The sequence below is a fragment of the Mandrillus leucophaeus genome, unplaced genomic scaffold (genome assembly GCF_000951045.1).
Source record: "Mandrillus leucophaeus isolate KB7577 unplaced genomic scaffold, Mleu.le_1.0 Scaffold88, whole genome shotgun sequence".
In the NCBI taxonomy this organism is placed as follows: domain Eukaryota; kingdom Metazoa; phylum Chordata; class Mammalia; order Primates; family Cercopithecidae; genus Mandrillus; species Mandrillus leucophaeus.
In genome coordinates this window covers 4,222,981-4,230,614 of record NW_012109585.1, presented here as the reverse complement: position 1 = coordinate 4,230,614, position 7,634 = coordinate 4,222,981, and positions in this window count along the sequence as shown.

Sequence of the window (7,634 nt, the reverse complement as noted above, 5' to 3'; positions counted from 1 at the left end):
CTAAAAATTTTTTAAAAAATTAGCCAGGTGTGGTGGCGGGCGCCTGTAGTCCCAGCTCAACTCGGGAGGCTGAGGCAGGAGAATGGCATGAACCCAGCGGGTGGAGCTTGCAGTGAGCTAAGATGGTGCCACTGCACTCCAGCCTGGGTGAAGAGCGAGACTCCATCTCAAAAAAAAAAAAAAGAAAAAAGAAAAGAAATGGGGCAGCTGCCTTTGTGCTCCCCAGTGAGAGGCCCTAATGCCAACGGGCAGCCTGCAGAGTAGGGAGGAGCTGCCCTGGGCCCCACAGCTGCCATGTCCAGGGCAGAGTACACAGTGATGGGGCTGCCAGGGCCACTGCTGGGCTCCTGCCCAGGCTGCAAAGGCCTGGGGAAACCCAAGGAAATGTCTTCAATTTAACCAAGAGCTCTGAGTTTCCCACGTACACGCTGCAGAACCCAGGAGCCACCCCACTTAGGAGCATCAGTTCCTCCACATGTCCAGTTTCCTTTTCTAGCATTTCCCAAGGGGAACTCCACAAAACGCCAATAGATGTGCCATGTAAAAAAGGTGGTGTAGTCAAATACATTTGGAAAATTTGAGATTAATTAAAGTGATTGTTTTCTGAGCAGAATATCTCAGTGCCTTTATTTAACATGCAAATATGCATCTCAAAACTCCAAGAGGAGGCCGGGCACAATAACACACACCTATAATCCCAGCAGTTTGAGAGGCTGAGGCAGGAGGCTCATCTGATGCCAGGAGTTCGAGACCAGCCTGTGCACTACAGCGAGACCCCATCTCTACAAAAAATTTTAAAATTAACCAGTGTGGTGGCACGTGCCTATAGTCCCTGCTACTCAGGAGGCTGAGGTGGGGTGATTGCTTGAGCCTAGGAGATTGAGGCTGCAGTGAGCTATGATTGCATCACTGCACCCCAGTCTGGGCAGCAGAGTGAGACTCTGACTCAAAAAATAAATAAATAAATAAATAAATCCAAGAGGAAGACAGAGTGGACTGTTTGCCAGATGCGATCTAACTTTTTCTCATAGACTATCACAAGACTGGGATTTATTGGAATCCTTGGTGGCCTTCCTCTATACCTAATGCTGCCATCCCCTCCCACTGCCCAAGGATCCTAGTGAGCTGGGAGAGGTGAGCTGAGGCACAGGACTCTAGCACTGCACTGCCCAGTTTAGCAGCCACCAGCCACACATGGCTATTTACATTTAAATTAATTGCAACTAAATCAAATGTAAAGTGCAGTTCCTCGGTCACACCAGCCCCACTGTAAGCGCTCAATGGCCACATGTGGCTAGTGGCTACTGTACTGGACAACACAGAGAACATTTCTGTCACTGCATAAAGTTATGGAGGAACGGTGCTCATCTAGCTTCTAGAGAGGCTGGGAGACAAGCCCAGAGCCACAGAAAAATTCTAGGAAAGAGCCAAACCGGCTTCACCCTCCCGCTCTTGGCCTCAGAATCTGAGAACCAAGCTCCCTTGAGACCGATAAGCCATAGATGCCAGCCACTGAGTCAGACTCTACCCAGTGCGCCAGAGGAGTTTCACTGAAACTGCAAGGAGGTGCGTGTTTCCTTTCCCCAGGGCCCGGGATTGTGCGGGGCAGCCCCTGACTCCCACGCCTCGGTTCCCTCCTAGGGGCTTCCTCCTCAGCCCTTCCCAGGCCCCACTGACACTGCCGAGAACAGTGAGTCCTGAAGAGGGAAGGGAGGGGTTGCGCTCCTCTCTCCAGTGTTCCTCTGAGGACTCCCAGTCCCAGAGTGTCCTCACCCTCCATGCCAGGTGACAAGGCATCTAAAAGATTGCCTCTGCCCCCAGCCAGGGACTGGGCCCACAGCTTGACTGAGCAGCCCTGGCTGCAGGATTTGGGGCAGGTTCCAGGAGCTGTCTCTGCCAGGGCTCTCGGCATGATCCAATCCCAGTCTTGGGGAGGGGGCTGTGGGCCACCCAATCTCTCCTTTATCTAGTCGACTAAGGATGATCTGCTCCCACACCCCTGCCTTCCTCCTTTCTATGCTTATCTATATTTTCTTTTCTCTTCTGTTTTTTTTTTTTTTTGAGACAGGGTCTTACTCTGTCACCCAGGCTGGAGTGTAGTGGTGTGATCAACCTTCACCTCCTGGGCTCAAGCGATCCTCCCACCTCAGCCTCCCAAGTAGCTGGGATTACAGGCGTGTGCCACCACACCTGGCTACTTTTTGTATTTTAGAGAGAGGGTTTTGCCATGTTGCCCAGGCTGGTTTTGAACTCCTGAGTTCAATCTGTCTGCCTCCTAAAGTGCTGGAATTACAGGCATGCGCCACTGCACCAGCCCCATCTTTAGACAGACAGTTATGGGCTCTCCAGCAGGCAAACTAAGGCCTAGCTAAGGGGCTTGCAGCCCCCTCTGGGGAAGCCGTGGATTTCCTGGGACTCAGCCCATTGCTAGAGACTCGTGGTCCCGGCGCACATCCCCACCAGCGTCTCCAGTGTTGTCCTTCTCAAAGCACAAGCCCGTCTCATAAAAAGATATCAGCATTAGTGCTGTCAGGACCCTTCACATCACTGCAATTAATGAACCCCCACAGTCTCAAACATCCTGTTTCCAACATTTTGATAATGGCATCCTGTTTTCTTCTGGAAGGAAACCCAGGTTGGATTGATTAACAAATACAATCATTATTTAACCTCAGAACTTGGTTTTGAAATTAATTTACAATAAAAGAAAAAGTCCTCACTAAATAACCTCTCTAATTACATGTTAAGGGCTCAGAATGGAAAACATTCAGGAACACAAAAGACCCAACCAAGCTCATTAGCTCTGTTTGCCTCTAACTTATCTCTATGGCAACTCACAGAGGGTCCAGGGAAAAAAAGGTTTTTAAAATTAGATCATCAAGAACTTCATCCAGAACAGCCACAACACAAAACTCTTTCAAAAAGCCTTTGGTTGATGAAACGGTGAGGGTATGTTTCCTGATCACAGATGAGCACAGGCATAGGGAAGCCTCTTCCTGGAAGCCCTTGGCCACCTCGGTTCACCCTGTAGAGGTCATTTCAATGGCTGGAAGGTGCTCAGCCCCGCAGCCCACATCCACAGGGGAAGGGCCACTGGTGAAGGTGGTGAAAATTCTCCTCTGGGTGTGGCGGGGAGAATAGGAGAGTGTGTATTTTCTCAAAATGAGGCCCACAGACATAGAAGGAGCCAGACATCTAATTTTTCCTGCAACTGCAGCTCAAGATTCTGCAGGTTTTTACACTGGGACCCTCACAGGACAAGTCTTGCCAACACAAGGATTCCTTTCTTTTTCTTCTTCTTCTTTTTTTTTTTTTTTTTTTTTTGCCAATTTTACTTCCGTTGCCCAGGCTGGAGTGCAATAACAAGATCTTGGCTCATGGCAACCTCTGCCTCCCGGGTTCAAGTGACTCTCCAGCCTCAACCTCCCGAATAGCTGGGATTACAGGTGCCTGCCAGGACGCCTGACTAATTGTTGTATTTTTAGTAGAGATGGGGTTTGACCATTTTGCCCAGGCTGGTCTCAAACTCCTGACCTCAGGTGATCCGCTAGCCTCGGCCTCCCAAAGTGCTGGGATTTCAGGTGTGAGCTACCATGCCCTGCTTCTTCTTCCTTGTCTTCTTCTTCTTCTTATTATTATTATTATTATTATTTTGAGACAGAGTCTTGCTCTGTCACCCAGGCTGCAGTGCAGTGGTTCAATCTAAGCTCACTGCAACCTCCATTGCCTCTCGGGTTCAAGCAATTCTCCTGCCTCAGCCTCCCAAGTAGCTGGGATTACAGGTGCCCACCATCATGCTGAGATTGCAGGCACCCACCACCATGACCGGCTAATTTTTGTATTTTTGGTAGAGACAGGTTTTCACTATGTTGGCCAGGCTGGTCTCAAACTCCTGACCTCGGGTGATCCGCCTGCCTCAGCCTCCCAAAGTGCTGGGATTACAGGCATGAGCCACCGCGCCCGGTCAAGGATTCCTTTCTTTTGGACCAGTCCTCTGCTAACCTCTGACAATGCTGGACAGATGGTGGTGTCCTGGTGGCCCTGACCACCAGCTCCATCTTCTGGGTGACAGAGCAAGATCCTGTCTCAAAAAGTAAAAGTTAAAAAAGAAGGTGGTTGAGAGAGGAGAGAGTCCGCCTCCGGGAGGCCGTGCAGCATGTTCAACATGACTCCGCAGACGTGATGCCCTGACCCTCTGCAGCTGTGCCAGACTATGCCAGGCTGGTCAGATAAGGAGCATGAGCCAGAGGAGGAAGTGGAAAAGAAGGGGATGAGAGGGACCCCATAGGCTCCAGCCTCCTCTAGCATCCCCAAACAGCACATTTAGGGTCCTGAGAAGCAGAGGGGCTTTCTGGGAATGTAAAAGGCTGGTCCCATTGAGGGGCAATTCGGTAGTGACAGAGGGTAAGCCGGAGCCACTCTCCCCAAGCCAGACCCAACCAGATGCTGGCTTTTTCTGATGGCCTAAATCACAGTCCACCCAAAGCCCTACTTCTAAGAGGCTGTGCTGGACCTGAAGTACACAGGCTGTGAGCTGGTAAGTTTCGATGAGTTCTGCCTTTCTTGCCTGTCCACCTCTCTGCCTGCCTTCTTTCTCTCCTGCAGGGTCTCTATGGGTCTCCATTTCTCCTCTGTGTCAGGATTTTACCCATTATTTGTGCAGCCCCCGTGGCGCCTGGTCTCCCTGTTCATTGCTTCTTCAGGATCGGAGCCTGGAGTCCAGCCTGGCTTGCCCACTTCTCTTGAACAGGTTCGGCCTTCGAAATTACAGGCCTTCAAACAAGACTTTGAATCTGGTGCAGCTGAGCTTTTTTGTTTTCCTACCCATTGTGGACTAGAACTTGGACCCTTTGCACTTTGCTTCCTCCCCAAGTGACTCAGCCCTCTGGGAGAGCCCCTCAGGTTAAGAGTAGGAGCTGCGTGGGCCCTGGTCACGGTGGCCTTAGCCCCCTACCTGTGCAGGCTGCTCTGTCACCCAGTCTGGAGGGCAGTGGTGCAATCACAACACGAAGCAGCCTTGACCTCTTTGGCTTAAGCAATCCTCCCAGCTCAGCCTCCCAAGTAGCTGGGACTACAGGCGCATGCCATCATCCCAGCTAATTTTGTTCTTATTTTTTGTGGAGACAGGGCCTCCCTAAGTTGCCCAGGCTGGTCTCAAACTCCTGGGCTCAAGTGATCCTCCAGTCTCAGCCTCCCAAAATGCTGGGATTGTGGGTGTGAACCACCATATCTGGCCCCAACTACCTTCTTTATCTCCCCAGAATCCATTGTCCAGGCCCAGGGTTGAGGCAGAGTGGGAAGGGGTCTGTCCCACATTTCCCAGGCCTCGCTAGTACAGCCTGGCCCCTTGGCTGGTGTGGGGTCAATCCAAACATGCCCTGTGAGCCCAGCCTCGTGTGCATAGGCACAGGCAGCGAAAACAGAAGCAGCAGGATGCTTTTTATTTGTTAATCTAGCTTGATGCCCTACCTCCTTCTCACAAGAAGTGGAGGCCCCTCACCGAGTACTAAGTGCCAGGAGTATAGACTCTAGCAGTGGCCTGGGCTGGTCTCCAGGAGTCAGGGCTCTCCCTGAAAGCAAGCTGGGGTTAAATATTTTTAGGGCAGAGGAGGCACAAACCAGCCAGAACTACCTTCCTTTCAAATCTTACCCAGCCACTAAGCTTTGAGAGTATCCCCCTCATTTACATACATTTACATTTGATTTGCATACAATATAAAGAATGGAAAATTCCCCCGTGCTTAGCTCCAAGATTACAGTCTCTAATACTTTATTCCCACAGCTGCAGCACCCTGTGACAGGGAGTCCTGCCTGTGATCTGGATCTCAGCTCCCTGCAGCCTGGGAGCCAGCCTGTGGCCTCCTGCCTAGAGGTAGCAGCTCCTGTGAAGGGGGTGGCAGCTGCAGACACAAGCCTAGCAAAACAAGGTACTTTCACATGTGACTCACACCAAGGACCAGAAGCAGAATTACAGTGTGAAAAACCAGTGCCGACTGAGACTCCATCGGGGAATCCCCTCCAGCTCCCTCTCTGTTTCACTCCTTTAAAAAGCCCTGGCCATGCCCCAGCACTCTAGAACCCTCCAAGAAAGTGCTGTGCCTCCCATCCAGGATGGGCAGGGGCCATGGCACCTCAGCCAGGCCCCTTGACTTTCTCTCTGGGTTCTTGGGCTCAGAAATTACATCTAAGCAGAGAAAGAGGCAGAAATGGATTCATCCCAGGGGCAGAGCTGGAACTGGACCTGGGAGCAGTTGCTGCCTTGCAGGACCCAGGGCTCCATGCTCATATTTTTCTTGGCCTGGCTTCCTCCTTCTGATCCATTCTCTGAGCTACCCATACACATGTAGCAAACTATTCTGCAAGACCACCAGAGCTGATTTCTGTTGCTTGCAAGGAGTAATCCCAACAGAAACCAGACATTCTCTGTGAAGGCACAGAGTCCTTGTCAAAGGCCACGTTCAGCTCCTGACACATGTCTGGATTTTCTGCCACCCTCAAGGGACCAGCATGGCTTCAAGTCCTGCTCCTCTCAGTTTCCAGGGGCCTGACCTCGGGCACTTCCTTCCTCCAAGCCCCTAATTCTCTCACCTGGAAGATGATGCTGTTAATTAAGAAACACAGGATTGGCAGGGCGCGGTGGCTCACGCCTATAATCCCAGCACTTTGGGAGGCCGAGGCAGGCGGATCACCCGAGATCAGTAGTTCAAGACCAGCCTGGCCAACATGGTGAAACTCCATGTCTATTAAAACTACAAAAAAATTAGCCAGGCGTGGTGGTGCATGCCTGTGGTCCCAGCTACTCGGGAGGCTGAGGTTGCAGTGAGCCGAGATCCACCATTGCACTCCAGCCTGGGCGTGCAATTTGAGACTCCTCTGTCTCAAAAAAAAAACAAAGAGTCCTGGACTGTGAGCTGTTGTGAGCTTCACCAGTGTCGGCACAGGAGGTATTCCATAAATGTGAGTTAACGTTGTTCCTGTCACCATTGTTATTGCTATTGTCCTACCAGCCTGAGTAGCTGAGCCACAGTAGGGTCGAGACTCCTGACCGCTGCTTCACTCTCAGGGACACCTTGTGCCATCCCTCACTGGGGTCCCCGCCAGCTGTGTGTCACACTGAGGTAGGGCTCCAGCAGGAGTCTCAGAACTGCTGAGCAGCTGCCAGGGCTCAGATGCAGCCTGGCCCTCCCATTAGGCCCCGTGTTAGCAACTTCATTCCAAGAGACACCCTTCTAGGAGTCATGGGAACCAATATGCGGGCAACCAGGCCAACTTCGGAGCCCAGGCGAGAACGCTGTCGCAACTCCCTGGTGACTGGAACGAGACTGCGTGCCCATCCTCCACTGTTCAGCGGCAGCAGCTGTGACGGTAGGCACCGGGGAGCGGTTTCCTTTTGAGGGTCCCGGGGTCCAAACATCACCCTGGTTACTTCCCACTCCTGCAGTTCAGAGGCACGGCACCTTCCAAATCCAGCCACCAGGGGGAGTCTGTGAGCAGCCCCCGCCACTCTGCGGGGGACTCCAGGCCTCCTCTGGGCTGAGAAGGGAGGAGGCTGCGGAACCGGCCACCCCACCGGGTAATCCGGGGCCAGGGCAGTGAGTGCACTGGTGGTGTGAATGGAGCAGACTCCCCAGCTT